The 19,157-nt window shown below is 42.4% G+C and overlaps 1 pseudogene; it reads right to left on the bottom strand.

Annotated features, from left to right (window-relative positions):
- Positions 1-4,832: 4,832 nt before the first annotated feature.
- LOC129641493 (T-complex protein 1 subunit epsilon-like) lies at positions 4,833-6,627 on the bottom strand (annotated as a pseudogene).
- Between the last annotated feature and the right edge of the window lie 12,530 nt (positions 6,628-19,157).

Genomic DNA, 19,157 nt, shown 5'->3' with positions numbered 1-19,157 from the left:
AAAATCACTGTAGATGTTGACTGCAGCCATGAAATTAAAAGATGCTTACTGCTTGGAAGAAGAGTTATGACCAACCTAAACAGCATATTAAAAAGCAGAGATGTTACTTTGCCAACAAAGGTCTGCCTAGTCAAGGCTATGATTTTCCCAGTAGTCATGTATGGATGTGAGAGTTGGACTATAAAGAAAGCTGAGCACTGAAGAACTGATGCTTTTGAGCTGTGGTGTTGGAGAAGGCTCTTGAGAGTCCCTTGAACTGAAAGGAGATCCAACTAGTCCATCCTAAAGGATTTCAGTCCTGAATATTCATTGGAAGGACTGATGTTGAAGATGAAACTCCAATACTTTGGCCACCTGATTCAAAGAACTGACTCATTTGAAAAGACACTGATGCTGGGAAAGATTGAAGGCGGGAGGAGAAGAGGATGGATGAGGAGAGAGGAGAGATGGTTGGATGGCATCACTGATTCAATGGACATGAGTTTGAGTAAACTCCATGAGTTGGTGATGGACAGGGAGGCCTGGCATGCTGCAGTCCATGGGGTTGCAAAGAGTTGGACATGACTGAGCTACTGAACTGAACTGAACTGAACAACAATAATAACAAAAAGGCAGTGATGGGCTTCCCTGGTGGCTCAGTGGTAAAGAAACTGCCTGCCAGTGCAGGAGACATAGGTTCAATCCCTGGGCCAGGAAGATTTCCACATGCCACAGAGCAATTCAGCCCGTGCTCCACAACTACTGAAGACTGTGCTCTATTGCCCAGGAGCTGCAACTACTGAAGCCCACATGCCCTAGCGCCTGTGCTCCGCAGCAAGAGAAGCCACTGCAGTGAGAAGCCTGATGTATCGCTGATCCTGTTCGTGACGCCGGTGATCTTGCTGTTTGTACTGCACCATTCGTTGGACCCATGGTAGATAAGGTGCAAGCGGGGACGCTGGAAGACAGCTCAAGTAACCGTAGGAACTGCAGACATGTTTTATTCTCTGCTGGCTGGTGCAGCAACCATAACAGTATTCTCTCTCGGCTGATGCATCAGCCATAGCAGTAGACATGCTATATTCTCTCCTCTTGTGGTTGACTCAACACACACAGCCGTGATGCAGCAGTAAATGCCGCCACTTTCTACACGGAACTCACTTACTAACAGTAGCCTGTGGCCAAGCGAGTACCATGTGACACACATGTGCAATGTTATAAGTGATCTCAGCTGTTACATAATCATTATTTACAAATCATGGGGCAAGAACAAGAGGCTGTGGGGAGAGAGAGACACACCATGCCATCTTGGCTAATTTGCTCTTTCCCTACACCTGAACACCGCAACGAAGATCCAGCACAGCCATAAATATTAATGCATAAATAAATAAAAATTTTTTAAGGGCAGAGAAGGGCATGACAGAGGATGAGATGGTTGGATGGCATCACCAATTCAATGGACATGAGTTTGAGAAAGCTCTGGGAGATGGTGAAAGAGAGGGGAGCCTGGCGTGCTGCAGTCCATGGGGTCACAAAGAGTCGGACATGACTGAGTGGCTGAACACAACAAAAATTTTTTTTTAAACAGCAGTGACTTTTAAGCTTGAGCAAGTTTGAGAATCATCAGGGTTTGATGATTTGAGAATCATCTGAATCTGTTAAGACCCAGACTTCTGGCCCCCACCTCCAGAATTTCTGTGTCAGGAGGTCTGGGTTAGGATTCTGGAAGTTGCATTTCTAACTCATTTCCAAACAGTGCAGATGCTGTAGGTCCAGGACAAGCTGATCTAAAGTAAGCCCTGATGCTTACCTTCTACTGAATTTTATTCTCCCATTCTCTTGAATAACCCCACAGAGTGATTCCATTTGTATGGTTTTGTCAGGGTGGCTTTGAACTGAGGTAAAAAAACAAACAAACAAAAAAAAACAAACCACACACAACAATTTGGTTATTTTGTAGCCGTGTGCTAGTGATTGACCAGATTTTTCACACTGGTGCTTTTCCTTTAGCCATTTAGCCCATGGAGTTATAGGCTGCATCTCCTAGCATTAGTTCAGAATAAGAATAACGATAATATGAATGAAAACAACACTTAGATAATTTGTTAACAGAGGAAAGTGTACATGTAAAGTACTTCACTCATGCCGTTGGCCTTGTGTGAAAAACTCTGTGAAATGATGAATTTAACATTGTCCCTTGGATTCCTGCTTCTTCCCCCTACCTGCTCTGACTAGGAAAATAATTGTAACTTTAGAATGAATGCGAATGTATCAGCCAGGTCTTTCTGACTTTTAGATAGCTTCTGTAGTCTGGCCAAACTATCTGGCTTTCTGATTACACAGTTTTTATGAAGAGGGAAAAAATATTTTCGTAGGAATCCTTTTTAAATTATTTTTTCCTCTAAAAGAGATCTAAAGATCTAAAAGCTGGCACTTTATTCAGGATTGTTTCCTACTCTTTTGTCATTCCCCATTCTTCCCTGATGCCACCTACCCCTTAGACAGTCAGGGATTTAAAAGTGTGTTGGAAGATTTTGATGGTGTCTGCAGAGTTGAATTACATTCTTCTATGTAACATTCGGACACCAAGCAGAAAGATAGCATGGTCTGTCTAGCTTTTTGTAATTAGTTTCACGATATTGTTTTAATTGTGGTACAGCTTAATCACTGGCTATGCACAGATTATGCCACATGGTTAAAATAATTATGGGGATTTGATAAGATAATGCTTTGAATTCATATAATGCTTCTTTTCCAAAAAGCTCTACACTTTAAAAGGAGAGGGAGAGAGCAAAGAAGGACAGCCGTTCAATTCCAGCTTTGGTTGTTTTTTGCACCTTGTCAGGGCTGGTTGGTAATTATGTATATATATGTGTATATATATACATAATTATTTCAGGTCATAGTCTACTTGTCTAAGGAAGTATTTTATCCAGTACTCAAAGATTCTGAAGACAGTGTGAAATGATACATACTTGATTTGCTGCTGCTACTGCTGCTGCTAAGTCACTTCAGTCGTGTCTGACTCTGTGTGACCCCATAGACGGAAGCCCACCAGGCTCCCCCATCCCTGGGATTCTCCAGGCAAGAACACTGGAGTGGGTTGCCATTTCCTTCTCCAATGCATGAAAGTGAAAAGTGAAAGGGAAGTCAGTCAGTCGTGTTCGACTCTTCTCCAACTTGATTCGCTAGCTAATACTTAATACAGACTATACAACTGGTAGCCTAGGCAAGCCTGTATGGATGCATTAGTTCTAAATCTGAACATTTGCTTTCAAAGCTCATGGCTACTGGCTCCATGAGCAGTTCTTTACTTTCAGCAGAGTGCAGTCTGGTCATAAACCTTTTTTAGAACTACCATACAATTTGTATGGTTTATTGAACATTCATTCATTCATTCATTCCAAGTAGTATGCCTACTATGTGCTAGTCAGTAAGTTCAGTCACTCAGTCATACCCCACTGTTTGTGACCCCATGGACTGCAGCACGCCTGGCTTCCCTGTCCATCACCAACTCCCGGAGCTTGCTCAGACTCATGTCCATTGAGTCAGTGATGCCATCCAATCATCTCATACTCTGTTATCCCCTTCTCCTCCCACCTTCAATCTTTCCCAACATCAGGGTCTTTTCTGATGAGTCGGTTCTTTGCATCAGCTGGCCTAAGTATTGGAGTTTCAGCCTCAGCATCAGTCCTTCCAATGAATATTCAGGGTTGATTTCCTTTAGGATTGACTGGTTTGACTTCCTTTCAGTCCAAGGGACGCTCAAGAGTCTTCTCCAAGACCACAGTTCAAAAGCATCAATTCTTCAGCACTCGACTTTCGTTATGGGCTCAGTCAGTAAAGAGTCTGCCTGCAATGCAGGAGACCTGGGTTCGATTCCTGGGTCAGGAAGATCTCCTGGAGAAGGAAATGGCAACCCACTCCAGTGTTCTTGCCTGGAGAATTCCAAGGACAGAGGATAGGGCTACAGTCCATGGGGTCACAAAGAGTCAGACACGACTAAGTGACTTTCACTTCACACTTTTCTTTATGGTTCAACTCTCACAACTATACATGACCACTGGAAAAAACATAGCTTTGACTAGACAGACCTTTATTGGTAAATTAATGTCTCTGCTTTTTAATATGCTGTCTAGGTATGCCATAGCTTTTCTTCTAAGGATCAAGTGTTTTTTAATTTCATGACTGAAGTCACCATCTGCAGTGATTTTGGAGCCCAAGAAAATAAAGTCTGTCACTGTTTTCCATTGTTTCCCTATTTATTTGCCATAAAGTGATGGAACTGTATGCCATGATCTTTGTTTTTCAAATGTTGATTTTTAAGCCAGCTTTTTCACTCCCTCCTTCACTTTTATCAAAAGCCTCCTTAGTTCTTCTTCACTTTCTGCCATAAAGGTGGTGTCATCTGCATATCTGAGGTTATTGATATTTCTGCCTGCAATCTTGATTCCAGCTTGTGCTTCATCCAGCCTGGCATTTTGCATGATGTACTCTGCATATAAGTTAAATAAGCAGGGTGACAATATACAGCCTTGACATACTCCTTTCTCAATTTGGAATTAGTCTGTTGTTGCATATGCTGTTCTAACTGTTGCTTCTTTCTTTTTTGTCAGTATTTAAATAAATTTAATAGGATCAAGCCCATATTCCTCAAAGTTAAAGTAAATCTTGAGAACAAACTGAACATTTAAAGCTGATAAAAACAGGTTCTACATCTTATTAAAAAAAAAATCAACTCAAACCCCTTCAATTAAGGCATTTGATGAATGTTATAGTGAAAGTTTGTTAACTTGAGTAGAATATAAAGGTTGTTTGAAGTGTTCCCTTTAATACAACAAATACAAAACCTTGTGAGATCATACCTCTATAATTTCATGTCTTTGAACAAGTGAAACTATGGTTACCAAACAGCTACTGTTGTCACAGTGTCTGGTACAGGGTAACAATAAATAGCTGTAGATGCAGCCCAAGACACCCATTTATTTGGTCACAGTAGTGGATCTTACTCCTCATTTTATTCTAAATTCTGTCTTTACTGTTCAGATTCTCCAGGCTTATGGATGTCATCAATCTTCAAAGTCATTCCAACCATTTGTGTTACAAGAGAGATCTGCTGCTTTTTGCTGATCAAGGTTTCTATGACATGTTGATGTTTCATATTATTGGTTCCCTTGTGCAGACAGCCAATCCCCGAGGGCGGGGTTCACCTCCTTCACGTGTCTGGCCCAGACCTCAGTCCTGGTCTGGATGGGGTTCATGCCTCTGTTCTCCACGAGCTCCATGGGGATGACCACCAGTCCCTCGGCAAAGGCATGCATGGGTACTGCTCCAGGGCCAGGCACTGGTCACCCTCCTGGCTGACCACCAGGGCGCAAGCGATCTCGGTAGCGCCCCTGCAATACACCATGCGGTTGTCCCAGATGAGGTTGCGGATTACACACAGAGTGTCATGATGGGAATGCTTGGCCTCCTTGATGATCATCTTATTTCCTCCTCTGATGAAAATGGTGACGGCTCTGAAGTTCTTACACTGCTCGATGACCAGCATCTGGTCTTTGGTCATCCCAAAGGAGATCTCTTTCACAAGATCTGCAAAGCCCAGCTTCTCAGCTATGAGCTCCGAGAACCTAGGGATGATGTGGCCACCTGTGGCAATGGCCATCAACTCAATTTCAGATCCTCCAACCTAGTGAACCGCTGACAGGTTATTCTGGAGAAGTAAATGGTTGGCTTCATCATCAAAGCCCCACTGGCAAATAGCTAGGTTAGCATCAATTTCTTTAATGTGCTGGATCATCTCTTCAAACTTCTCCTTTTCGTACTTCTGAAGGGCTTTAAAATCTTCCACAGATGTCACATCCACCTTATACTTCATCTTTGGTTTTGGTGGCTCAAATGAACATGTGAGGATTGCAACCTTAGCATCTTCCACTTGCTTGGGCATCTGGGGGTGACTGAAGTCCTTGTCCACGATAAAGCCCTTGATCAGCTTGGTGTCCTTCAGCCACCCACCCACCTTGCCTTCTACCTTGATGAACTGGAAGCCAATGTCCCTGCGCTGCATGTCGGCCACGGTGAGAACGGCATTCACAGTGATCTAGGCCATTTGTCAGTGACAGCTGTTAATTACTTTGGAGCCCAGCGTGGTCTTCGCTGTCTGGATCAGGGGCTCAGTGTTCTTCATGTTGTCGAGGACACTGTTGCTGATCTTGTCCAGGTGCTCAATAGTGATGTGGGTGACCTGCTCTTGGCCATCAGTGATCCTAATTGGGTGAATGCGGAGGTCCAGCAGCTGCTCAGCCTTTTCCAAAGGACAACCACTCCTGTGGTTCCATCTCCAATCTCATCGTCCTGTGATTTGGACAGTTCAGCCATCAGCTTGGTGATCTGATGGTCAACATCCATCATGCTTAAGAGGGTGGCACTATCATTGGTCATAGTCACATCGCCATACTTATTCACCATCGTCTTATCAAGCCCATTTGGTCCAAGTGATGTTTTCATTGTATTTGCTACAGCCTTTGCTGCCATTATATGAGATTTGAGGGCCTCAAGTACCATAAGATGAGACTTGCAGTCCTGATCCTTGATGATGAGGAAAGGACCGCCATATTTGTCGAAGTCAAGGGTCCCCGTGGACCCCATGATGCAGTAGCAAGAGTTACTCTCCCTCAACCGGCAGAGACCATGCCAGAACCCAGAGCCCACCTTCCTCTTCAGGGCTATCTGTTGCTTCTTGATCTGCATACAGGTTTCTCAGGAGGCAGGTAAGGTGGTCTGGTATTCTCATCTCTTTAAGAATTTTCCACAGTTTGTTATGATCCACATAGCCAAAGGCTATGTGCCAAGTGCTGTTCTGAACTCTTAGAGTAAACAAGTTAAGCAAAATTTCTACCCTGTGTCCCTGACATTCTAGATGTAGGGGAATTGACAAAAAACAAATAATAAAGTAACGATTTCAGATATGATTAGTCCTATGAATAAAATAAAACACAGTTGGGGATCAGAGTGACTTGAGTGGGGAACTTTTAGATAGATTAGAATGTATCTTTTTCAGAAGATGACACTGAACAGGGTCCTGATGGTGAGCAGGAATCCGACATGTGAAGGTATGGGAAGGGAATTTTAGGCATGAGGAAGAGAAAGTGTAAGGGGCTGAGTCAATGATGAGCTTAGTGGTTCTAGGAAAAGCAGGTGGGGCAGAGGGGTTGGAGGAGAGTGAGTAAAGGGTAGACTTATTGGAGCTGAGATGACACAGAGGCTAGGTCAGAGGACTGTACCCCATGGCAACAAGATTTAAATTTTAAGGTGATGGTAGGTCATGGAGGGTTCACATGGGCTGGTTCACATTTTTAAAAGGTCATACTAGTTGAGGAGATTAGACTAATAGGCAAAAACAGATAGGAAATACTAAGGAATGCAAACCTTTTTTTTTTTTAAAGACATGTTGAGTTTGACATAGGTATTATACATACAAGTGTGGGGTCTAATTGGAGAAGGAAATGGTAACCTGCTCCAGTATTCTTGCCTGGAGAATCCCATGGACAGAGGAGCCTGGCAGGCTATAGTTCATGGGGTCACAAAGAGTCAGACACAACTGAAGTGACTTAGCACACATGTGGGGTCTAATAGATAGTTGAAAGTGTAAATCTTAGAGCTTAGGAGATAGGTCAGAGTTGGAGATGTCTATGTGGGAGTCCTTACTGTATACATATAATCATTATGCTTTGCTTAGTTGCTGAGTTGTGTCCAAGTCTTTGTGACCCATTGGACTATAGCCCACCAGGCTCCTCTGTCCAAGAGATTTTTCAGGCAAGAATACTGAAGTGGTTGCCATTTCCTTTTCCAGAGGATGTACCCAACACAGGGATCAAATCCGCTTCTCCTGCATTGCAGGTGGATTCTTGACTGATGACCCACTGGGGAAGCCCTACCCTGAAAGAGATTTTTAAAATACTATCTTTTTTTCTGAAGTGCATAACGAATAACAGAAGTTAACAGAGTGTGACTTGAATACAATTTTTATTTTATCATTTGTTTGTTTAATAGAAACTAGATCAAAATTTAGGTCTTAAATAAGTCTTATCTTTCAAAGGAGCTATGTGGGAGGGCTAGCCAATTGGGCCAACAAAGCCACAATTGCTTAAAACTTTCTTGGAGTGATTGGGGCTCCCTTTTAGATTTGCTTTTGCCTCACAAGAAAGTCAACCTAACTTTTTCATAGAATTATGTCTCATTTTTGATTGAAAAATAGAACCAACTTGGAAATTCATCTGCTGTGGTACTTATAACAAAGTTAAAAAAAAACCCAAAAAACTGAATATTTCACCAGAGGGAGATGACTTGATTCCACTGATGATTTTAAAATGACTGTCATTTGCTTTGGCAATTCTCAGAATGGTGTTTAATTATGTCTGGGTCAATAAGGAGATGATCGGAATAAGTACACAGTCTTCCAGGCGATAACTTTGAAGGAAATACTATTTACCTGGGTTTGAAGTTTTAGCTTTATTCATTCATTCACTTATTCATTCATGAAAAAATTTATTATCTGCCATATTCCAGGTGGTTTTTTAGAAAGTGAAAAGGCAGTTACAAACAATGAAAGGCATATAACAATGCTAGCTTTTAGTACTTCATCTTTGAACTGAAAGATACCTTAACCATCAGAAATCTCATTTTTGCAAATGGTTCAATTAATCAATTTATTGAAACAAAAACATTCCACTGAAAGGATAAAATTTAATGTTGCTTGCTTTTGCCTTCCTCATCTGTTTTCTTCTTCCTGTCTTATTTCCAGAAACCTGCCTCTCAACCTCTGATTTTTAAGTCTAAAGTGATCTGTTCCTTATGCTATAAATCTCCCCTCAGACACGGAGCATCCTTTTATTTTTCTTTCTCCTCCCATTTTGTTACTAGAAGGTGTTGATGAGTCTCTGGGATAAGATTCTAATACATGAATTAATTCATAAGAAGGTATAAATGATTTGATGCTAATTTATTATAGCCTGAATTTTTTTTAAACAAAAGAGCCAAACAGATTGAAGAAATGCATCTGTAATAATGGAAATTAAAGAATTTGCAAGTAATAAAGTAATATATTTCTTGGTTGAGAGCCTTCTCCATGTTTCTGAAATCACAGCAGTATAGCTTCTATTGCCAATCAGCATCTCTAGGAACAAGAGACTTTCAGTTTCCCCTGATGCTACTATTTTTTTTTTTTTCTTTTTGAGGGATAGTCTGCAGCCCTCATGTGCCTTGTAATATAGTAGCAAGATATCATAATAGTTTTGCTAGAGTAAAGGGCCAAATTTTGCCTTGGCCTTTGTTTAGCTGGAAGGTGCCTACCCCTGAACTGGGGCTCTCCATCACCATAGCGCCTTCAGCCTCATGCAACATATTATTACAATCAGCTTTACTTGTTCCCGGGGCTTTCAGCATCTGTAGTGGCAGCTGGCACATCTCCCACTTCATCAGGAAGTGCATTCAAGGGTATCCGGCTAGAAAGTTCCCCCAGCAAGCACTTCTTCATATTGCAAAATGAAGAAGTAAGGTTTCAGTTGGAGGTATTCATATCTGGGGTCAAGTAAGGTAGAGGAAAGTTGGGGAGCTCTTCTATCACCACGGTGTCTTCATGGGTGAGGGCAGTAAAAAAAATCCACTCTTTCTTCTAGTAGGCTGGCATTCCTTTGACCCCGGGTTTAATCAGAAAAAGGATGAGCAGAATTATGCGATTGGCACTGCCCTTGTTTGTTTTCCAAATTCTCAGAGAGAATTGCTCTCATACCATGGGTTTCCCTCAAGATCTACGTTTCTGATTTCCATGGTTCAGTTTTATGCAGAGTTTTCTGTTTTGCCTGTGAACACCCATATTTCTCTTCCCAGCAGTTAATAGGAAAATTCCACTGTGTCGAGTATAGCTTTGCTCTTCTTTCCTGTGAAAATAACCTCTATTGTCCTCCACCTGCTTTTACCTCCAGCCATCTGCACTAATATGTAATTGCATGTCAAAGAGGGTGGTGATGATGACCAGCATATGTCAGAAACATTTGAAAACTGTTCTGGATAATTGGAAAGAGCTATGGTTTAGGAGATTGAGCTCAAGTGAAAATAACGTGGCCCAGAGATCTAACTCCTCTTCAACATTTTCTCCCTTTGAGAATAAGAGCTTTGGGACAACATTGCTCAAGATCATTCATTTTTATCTTTTAATTTATTAGTATGTCCAGTGTTTAGTCTGGAGTAGGAAATGGCAACCCATTTCAGTATTCTTGCCTGGAAATCCCATGGACAAAGGAGCTTAGAGGGCTATAGTTCACGGGGTTGCAAAGAGTCGGACATGACTGGGTGACTGAGAATGGTACTGGTGTCTAGTAATCAGCATTAGAGCCAGAAGCATTGAGCCTTCAGGAGTCTTTGGTGGATGCTGAAGTAGTTGTATCTCCTGAAGAAAAATTAATTGAAGTCTGATATGTTTAAGGAAGCTAATGATTATTGAGTACTTATTTTGTGCCAGGCAATATGTTTAGAATTTTTGCACATATTATCTCATGTCATAAGTTCTCAAATTTTCTGTTTATTCCAGTCATCCTTTGGTGTCTGTGGGGGATGGTTTCAGGACCTCCACTTTCCCCACTAAAATCTGCAGATGCTCAAGTCCATTGTATAAAATGGCATAGTATTTGCATCCAATCTACATATAATCCTCATACACTTTAAATCATCTCTAGATTACTTATAATACCTAATAAAATATAAATACTATATAAATAGTTATAAATTCAATTTAAATTGCTATGTAAATAGTTGCCTATGTGTGGCAAATTCAAGTTTTGCTTTTTGGAAATTTCTGGAATTTGGAGGGGAATGTTTTTGATCTGCAGTTGACTTAATCCATGGAGGTGGAACCTACAGATATGGAGGATGATTATAATTGGAATATAGATTTTATTTGGTTTTATTCAAATCTTGTTTTTATTACTCTGGTATGAAATGTTACCTGTGTAGTTTTGTGCTTGAGGGAAAATATAGTTACTGTTCTAGAAGAGCAGTGGTAGTTGCATATAATTTGGAATTAAACTTGTTCATGACATACACAAATAAATTCAAAGTACACCAACAAATTTAAATTACAGAATCAAGACTGGCTAACAAAATAAGAGTGAAGTAAGTTCACAGGGCAGTTTCGTGAATTTGGTACTATGGTAGTCATTAGGACTATGCCTCAATATTTCCAGGCAGTGCTCTTGTGCCATATAAGAACAATCAACCCTTATAGTTAGATTGCATTAATCCACATCTTTAAAATTATATGTGGCCATGTAACTTGCTTCAGCCAAAGAAATGTGAGCAGAATTGATGAACATTGTATGTGGACGCTCAGTTGTGTCTCTGCGATCCCATGGTCTGTAACCCACCAGGTTCCCCTGTCCATGGGATTATCCAGGTAAGAATACTGGAGTTGGGTTGCCATTTCCTCCTCCAGGGGATCTTCCCCACCCAGTAACTGAATCCATATCTCCTGCATCTCCTGCTTTGGCAGGCAGATTCTTTTACACTGAGCCATCATCTTCAGATAAAAGTTTGTACGGCCAGTACATGAGTCGCTATCTTCCCATTCTCCAGCCATAATGACCAACACTATTTCAGATGGTGAGGGTCTGCCAGTCTGAGTCCTGTGTGAAGATCATGTGATGCCAAATTCATTGTGTGTATGTGTGTGTGTGTTAGACGCTCAGTCATGTCCAATTCTTTGTGTTCCCAGGGACTGTAGCCCGCCAGGCTCCTGTGTCCATGAAATTCTCCTGGCAAGAATACTGGAGTGGGTAGTCATTCCCTTCTCCAGGGGATCTTCCTGACGCAGGGATCAAACCTGGGTCTCCCACATTGTGGGCAGATTCTTTTACCATCTGAGCCACTAAGGAAGCCCCACCAAATTCATTACTGACTTCATATAGCATGAGTGAGGAATTAAATTTTGTTATAAGACATTGAGACTTGGGGATTGTTTATTACAATAGCACAACCTATTTGAACGAATGTAGGCACCATTCATCCAGAAAGTAGAGACCCAAAAAGTCCTTCCTAAATGTACCTTTCTTCATATAAACCAGAGGTTTGAATTGACCAGACCCTTGGAATGATTAAATGGCATAGACATTAAGAGGTCTGTGCCGTCAGGCTGCTTCTGTTCAGATACTGGCCCTGCTGCTTTCTTGCTGGAAAGATTTAAATGAGTTACTTAATCTCTTTGAGTGTCAATTTCCTTGTTTGGAAAATGTGGCTAATAGTAATACCTACCTTATAGAATTATTGTGAGATAAGATAATGTATAGAAAACACTTGGCTTTTCAGGTGGCTCAGTATTAAAGAATCTGCCTGCCAATGTAGGAGATGCAGAAGACTTGGTTTTGAAGCCTGGGTCAGAAAGATCCCCTGGTGTAGGAAATGGCAACCCACTCCAGTATTTTTGCCTAGAAATTCCATGGATAGAAGAGCCTGGCAGGCTACAATTCATGGGGTTGCAAAGAGTCAGATGCAACTGAGCATACACACACACACACACACACACACACAACACTTAGCTTGGGGAATAGTGCTTTGTCAGGTCTTGAGAGGAGGGGGATATGGAGAGTTCCTAATTAACAGGCATAAACTTTCAGTTGACCAGATGAATGATCTGCTGTACAACATTGCACCTAATAATACATTGTACACAGAGACATTTATTAAGAGGGTAGATCTCATGTTAAGTATTCTTTCTCCAATAATAATTAAAGAATAAATGTTAGGTAGCATTCTATTATTATCCAGTACACTTGACAATGACTTTATGGAGCCTATCTTTTTCAGTCTAATTGTCTGGATAACTGATTGTGAAAGCCCCTTCCAGCTCTAAAACATGCTTTATGGTCCCTACCTTTCCTTAGAGTAGCTTTAGTTGTGGTTTGAGTTTTGTGGTGCCTAAATGAACTGATGGTATCAGAGTTCCTCTGGCTTAGTGAGAACCCTACAAAAAATCTACAAAAAATCAATTTATTATGCTGCAGCTTTCTCTTCCTTCTTCTGCTTCATCACCCTTAAAGTTGTCCCAGAATTCTGTTTGACTTTGTAGTTTTCTGCTTCTTTCTCATTCTGAAGTATATTTTTCTTTTTGGCTTTTGACAATGGACAACATAAATTTTTCTTTTAATTGACTTGCCCATGTATATAGTAAATAAGATCAGGACTATATCAGGGAAGTTTCCCCAAGAGATCAGGCCAGTTTTTGATGGTGAGGAAAAACTTGTTATTCACTTACACACCTAAAATATGTCAAAACATTTTATATACACATATTTGCAATAGTATTTCTGATTTACTATGTTTATTTACCAGTGTTCTCTCTAGGAAAGAATAGATTATCGCCTGAAAAACTAGTTATCATTAGCTAAAACTGTTTTGTAAAATATAAAAGTACAGTCTTAAGTATTTTATTAGTGTGGTTGGGATTAATGACTATTGCTTTGAAATGCATATGTGGGTGGTGAAGCCGGGAATATGCAAGGAAAATGGCATTGTCTAGGTGAGGGAAAAGCCTAGACCAGTGCCACATGTAGTTGCAGGTAATGCCAAGATTATTTGTAGAAAAGATAATGGTGGGAGGGTGGCTGAATTCCTGGGACAATAGCCCGAGAAGTCAGGGACTGGAAAGAGTAGAGGCAGGAAAAGTGAGCCTGAGGATGGAGGAGGGGGAAAATCCGAGGCAGGAAGAGGGACGAGATCAGAGAGGATGCATAATAAAGGCAGGGCAGCAGACAAAGCCCTCAGGAGCAAATGCCAGAGAGAATCCCAGTTTGTTTAGTGAAGAGACAGGAAAAAGGACATCCTCTCAAAGGACCTAGGTTATGGGACTGGATGGGCGAGATAGATAACAGGAAAGAACCAGGCTTCTCTAGGGACCCAAAGAGCAAGGCCTGTCCCTCCTTCCCCCTGCCACCTCCAACCCACCCCTTCATCCCTGCCCAAACCCTTCTCGTGTATGTGTGTGTGTGTGTGTGTGTGTGTGTGTGTGTGTGTGCTGTTCGGTCACATCTGACTCTTTGCAACCCCTGGACTGTAGCCTGCCAGGCTCCTTTGTCCATGGGATTCTCCAGGCAAGAATACTGGAGAAGGTAGCCATTTTCTTCTCCAGGGGATCTTCCTGACCCAGGGATTGAACTGGGGTCTCTTACATTATAGGCAGATTCATTATCATCTGAGTCACCAGGGAAGCCCAACCTTTCTCACAGGATAATATAATAGCTTGACTTGAGACAAATGGAACAAACTATCTGAAAGGAGATAGAACCAAGTCCTTGAGGCAGGAGACTGCCAGAGAAGGCCTGTTAGGAAGTCCTAACAGGATACTGATGCATCCCTCAGTGACAGGCCGTCTCATGCTATTTTTTTAACTTTTAATTTTGTATTGGTGTGTAGCTGATTAACAATGTTGTGATACTTTCAAGTGGACAGAAAAGGGATTCAGCCATATATATCCATTCTTTCCTAAACTCCCCTCCCATCCAGACTGCCACATAACATTGAACAGAATTCCTTGTGCTACACAGTAGGTTCTTGTTGGTTATCCATTTTGTTTATTTATTTTGTGGTGGGGAAGGAAGATGGAGGAAAAGAGGGGAAAAAGGAAGGAGAGGGAGAAAGAAAGAAAAAGAGAGGAAGCTCTATGGTGGCTCTTTAAAAAAACCAGTTTATTTGGTTAGATAATATATGCCACTGTCTGTAAACATTTATATATTATTAGAATTAACAGTGCTGTTTAAACTTTTTATTTTGTGTTGAGGTATAACTGATTGACAATGTTGTGGTAGTTTCTGGCAGACAGCGAAGGGACTCAGCCATACATACACATGTATCCTATCTCTTCCATGCTCCTCTCCCATCCAGAATGCCAGGTAACACTGAGCAGAGTTCCATGTGCTATACTATAGGTATTTGTTTGTGCTTACTCGCTCGGTTGTGTCCGACTCTTTGCGACCTCAGACTGGGACTGTAGCCCACCAAGCTCCTCTGTCCATGGGGATTCTCCAGGCAAGAATACTGGAGTGGGTTGCCATGCCCTCCTCCAGGGAATCTTTGCAACTCAGAGATCGAACCCAGGTCTTCCGCATTGCAGGCAGATTCTTTACTGACTGAGCCACCAGGGGAGGTTATCTATTTTAAATATAGCAGTGTGTACATGTCCATCCCAAACTCCTTAACTAATCTTTTCCCCCATTCATCCCCCTTGGCAAAGCATTCTTTTATCAAATAAATGAATGTGTGGAGTGGGAAGTGGTGAACTTGAGCCAGGCTAACCAGCCGTATGGCATTCAACTTCAACTCTTAAAAGCTGAGATCCTGAAATTCCCTCCCAGGTGGTAAAATGCCTTGTCTGGATTTGGTGCCCATCGGACACTGAGAGAGACAACACTGAAGCTGAGTCAGATGTGGGCGGGGCTGCAGAGAAGGGGCAGAAGAGGTATGGTATCCTGGCTGGAAAGTGAGTGCAAACGAGGGAGTTCCCTCTTTTTCTTTCCTGCCTCTCTCAGATTAGGTGAGTAATGTGGAACCCTGGTAAATCCATCACACTAAGTAAGTTGTGTTGTGTAATTCACTGAAACATTTAAATTGTTTAGTCTACATTAGGGGGTCACTGATAATCCTAAGCAGATACAGGAAGCATTTTGAAAACAACCAATGCTAGACAAGGTTCCAGGATCCTCTGTCAATTCAGTGTCATGAATGCCAACCTACTTTTCCCTTGCAATCTTTATGAATCCCAAGCAAATCACACGTGAGTTAGTCTTAGGGAATTTGGTCCCCCCACTTTGGGTAACTAGAGCCCGAGTGTCCCTTGCCTCACCTCACTCCTCCTGAGGGGGCTTCTCAAATGTCTTCTGGGAAGATGACCTTGGTTCTCCACTCATTAGCTTTTTGTTTTTAGGAGTCTGCCTTGCTTACCTGAGCTTCAGTTTCCTCATCTATGAATTGGAGAACCACCACTACCACATGCTGCTGCTGCTGCTGCTGCTGCTGCTGCTGCTAAGTCACTTCAGTCGTGTCCGACTCTGTGCTACCCCATAGATGGCAGCCCACCAGGCTCCTCTATCCCTGAGATTCTCCAGGCAAGAACACTGGGGTGGGTTTCCAGTTCCTTTCGCATGCATGCACGCATGCTAAATTGCTTCAGTTGAGTCCGACTCTGTGCGACCCTATGGACAGCAGCCCACCACGCTCCTCTGTTCATGGGATTCTCTAGGCAAGAATACTAGAGTGGTGCCATTTCCTTCTCCACCACTACCACATGGGGGGTTGTATAAACCGATGACATGGTACATTGGAAAGGTTCCAAGGCTGGATGTGGGCTTTCATTGTAGCTCAGATGGTAAAGAATCTGCCTGCAATGCAGGAGACCTGGGTTCGATTCCTGGGTTGGGAAGATCCCTTGGAGAAGGGAAATGGCAACCCACTCCAGTATTCTTGCCTGGAAAATCCCATGGACAGAGGAGTCTGGTGGTTTACATCCATGGGGTCTCAAGAGTTGGACACAACTTAGTGACTAAACCACCACCAAGGTTGGATGTGGTGTACAGAAGTTCTCCAATAGATGCTTTCCCTTTTTTTCTCTCAAAATGCCAGGCATCTAGTACGTCATCTTTGCCCAAGTAATCTTGGGGGATCTTGCCCCAGAAAAAAGCAAGCCAAATTTGTGTGATAATCTTAAAGACTGCTTCAAGAAGATGAGTTTTCTCTTAGCCAAATGGGCTTGAGCAACAGACAATCCACTGTTACTTTCATCCCCTAGCTGTAGACCTATTCTTGGAACACTGGCTGCCTGAAGGGTGGAGCCACTAGCTCCTCCTTAAATCCATCAGAGAACAGGTTTGAGAACTGGTAAAAATGAGCACCAGTACATGTACATGTAGCTCAAGCAGTAAAGAATCTGCCTGCAGTGCAGGAGACCTGGGTTTGATCCCTGGGTTGGGAAGATCCCCTGGAGAAGGGAATGGCAACCCGCTCCAGTATTCTTGTCTAGAGAATCCCACGGACAGAGGAGCCTGGAGGGCTACAGTCCATAGGGTCACAAAGAGTTGGACTCAACTGAGTGACTAACAGTTTCATTTTTCATTTCATGCATACATGTTATGTGAGTTCTACTTTACTGAAGGTCAACTTGCAGGGAACAGGTCTCAGCAAGCCTAAGGATGGTATCAGACAGGAGTATTTTCCTGGTATGGCTTCTCAGAAACCCACACATCCTAACGAAAAACACTTTTATCTACCTTCCTGACCCTCAACCACATCAACCCAGAACTCAGGATGCTTCCTTCATGGTTGCAGTAGCTTTGCACTGTTGTTTTAGCCATGGCTATAAAATAATCATTAGGAGTCACATGAGTGCATCTATAATAATACCTCACATTCCAGCCATAAAGCCTAGGAGAGACTGAACACCTCCTGCCTGGCTCTGACCTTCCCAGGCCTGCAGTGTTAGTACTGCCAGAGCCTGGAGCTCAGGGTTGCACTCCTGTACCTTCCGGTGGGATCCCTGAAGAGCTTATGCCATCTGCATTGCAGGCAACTACATTTCCCACATTCCCTTGGCAACTGGCTTTAAGTAGATTTGACCAATGGTGGAAGACTGGCGGGCAGGACAAACCAGAGTATTTCTCCTCGTTTTTGCTTCCAAAGAGGCTTCCAGCACTGGCTGCTTGCTTGTTTATGCAGTTTCAAGCCCATCCTCTGGGTTCCCAGCTCCTGCAGAACAGCCCCTGCCACAGTGCTAACTCTCACCCAATGCCTTCAGGTTCTGGCTCTAGTAATATACATCCTCCCTGTGTCCCTTCAGCCCTAGGGATCGTGGCAGCTTTCTGCTCTTGCTAATATCTGAGTTGCTTCACCATCCTCCCTTTGGCTTTTTAGCTCTTTCATTACCTATGTTACCAATTCCCTATGTTAAGTTGATTCTATTTAAAATGCCATGGGGAGAGTCTGTTTTCCTGATGAGTTTCTCATTGCTTCACCTCCTTCAGTCAGCACTATTTTACCTTCATGTTGAACCTAAGTCTCTCATGTAAGGTCTCTCCTCTCGCAGGCCATCCACTGGGAAACTGGGCAATGGTTTCTTCAGCTCTTAGGTTTCCCTGAACATATCCTGGATTTCACTTACTTCTGTGGGCTTTTGAACCCACGAAGGAGACAGTATTTTTCATATCTTGGTGACCTATTTGATATAAACACCAGTCAAATTTCTTCAGATTGTCTTTGGCCTCCCACTCACTGGTTAAACTAATTTCTTTTAGAGTCCAAAAATGGCTGTAAGTTCACCATCTCTTCTCCCCCTTTCTTTGGTTTATGATATAAACTCTATGTTATCCTCCTAGACTTTACTGTTGGGAGACAAGCCTTTAATAAAACAAACACAAACACCAAACCAAGCTAACAAGCATTGAGGACCCTGTAGATCCATCCATTAAAGTGATTGGCAGCTGCATCCAGTTCCTAGGGACAGCAACAGGCCAGGGCTGTCAGCAGTGTCTAGTGATGGGAGTATGGGTCTGCTATGATTGCTGGTGGCATGATGTCTTTCCCAACCAGGCTCTGCAGCATAATTTGAACATGATCCCTGAATGGGTAGCTTCTGAACTTGGTTCTCTGACTTTCCTAGAGATTTTGTGAGCTACCCAATATAATTTTTTCCCTCTAAATCCTTAAAAATTTGTTTCTGATGCGTATAACTAAATAATACGTATAGACATTGGAACCATGCACAATGTTTTCTGATTCACCAAATCATGCATTTAGCCGTGTTCAGGTGCACTCTAATTTGATATGCTCTCAAAATAGGTCCACAAGGTCTGAGTTTCATGTAAATATTCACAAAAAGTCCTGGAGTACTTAGATAATCAATAAGATCCATTCTTTGAATGCTAATAGCTCTTTATCCTCAGCTGAACTCTGTGGGCTCAGTAGTTAAGTGGCCATGGTGGCAGGAATTGATATACTAGCTCAATTATATGAACTTCTTCACCAAGGCTCTCCCAGTATCACCAGCTTGCCAGCTTAAGTGACCAACCATGACCTTCCCAAGTGATAGCACTCCAAGGAGGCTTGTCGTTCACTTGATGGTAGGTTCATAGCATTTGATTCCTTCC

The sequence above is a fragment of the Bubalus kerabau genome, chromosome 1, assembly GCF_029407905.1.
Source record: "Bubalus kerabau isolate K-KA32 ecotype Philippines breed swamp buffalo chromosome 1, PCC_UOA_SB_1v2, whole genome shotgun sequence".
Lineage (NCBI taxonomy): Eukaryota > Metazoa > Chordata > Mammalia > Artiodactyla > Bovidae > Bubalus > Bubalus kerabau.
This window is presented reverse-complemented; position numbering and strand designations above follow the sequence as displayed.